At 46.0% G+C, this 870-nt stretch overlaps 1 pseudogene; it reads left to right on the forward strand.

Moving 5' to 3' along the window:
* The first annotated feature begins 234 nt into the window (after positions 1 to 234).
* LOC111741023 lies at positions 235 to 354 on the forward strand (annotated as a pseudogene).
* The last annotated feature ends 516 nt before the right edge of the window (positions 355 to 870 follow it).

Genomic DNA, 870 nt, shown 5'->3' on the forward strand with positions numbered 1-870 from the left:
GTTGGTGGAGCAGTCAGAACACACACAATATATGCCATCTTCTACGAAAGCCATTCATGATGCCCCAAAGCAATTACAATAGTAACATCAAAGATCACCGATCCCAGATCACCATAAAAAATGCAATAATAAGAAAAAGTTTGGGACGTGGTTCCATAGTGTAGCGGTTAGCATGTCTGCTTTACACGCAGAAGGTCCTGGGTTCACGTTCCAGTGGAGCTACCATGGTCCATGGTCTACGGCCATGCCAGCCTGAATAAGCCTGATGTCTGTCTGATCTCGGAAGCTAAGCAGGGTTGGGCCTGGTTAGTACTTGCATGGGAGACCACCTAGGAAGACCAGGTGCTGTAGGCATAAAAAAAAAAAAAAAAAATTTGGAATATTATGAGAATTACCAAAATGTCACACAGAGACATGAAGCGAGCATATACTATTGGAAAAATGGTGCTGAGCGACTTGTTTGATGCAGGGTTGCCACAAACCTTTAATTCGTAAAACATACAACATCTGTGAATAGCAATAAAGCGAAGCACAATGAAATGAGGTGTGCCTATACTCTCGAATCTCTGGAGCCTGTGTTCCCTGACATGGCAAAGGGACTTTAGACATTAAAATAGAGAGCTTAACTTGGATTATCTCAGTGGTTCCGTGTCATCACATTAAGTCTTAAGAGCAGAGCAGAGCTCTTCCTCTGGCTGGAGTAGGAGTTTCCCGATGGAAGCGGAAGTCAGGAGATTCTGAATGTGAGGGCCTCTCCGTGCCGCTGCTGGGAGCAGGCCACATGGCAAGCATGAGAAGGATGCAGGCAGGCTCCAGTAGCATAGCCTGGCTCCTGGCTGACAGCCAGCACAGAAATAAAGACCTCGATCA

This window comes from Pteropus vampyrus, unplaced genomic scaffold, assembly GCF_000151845.1.
Source record: "Pteropus vampyrus isolate Shadow unplaced genomic scaffold, Pvam_2.0 Scaffold71, whole genome shotgun sequence".
NCBI lineage: Eukaryota > Metazoa > Chordata > Mammalia > Chiroptera > Pteropodidae > Pteropus > Pteropus vampyrus.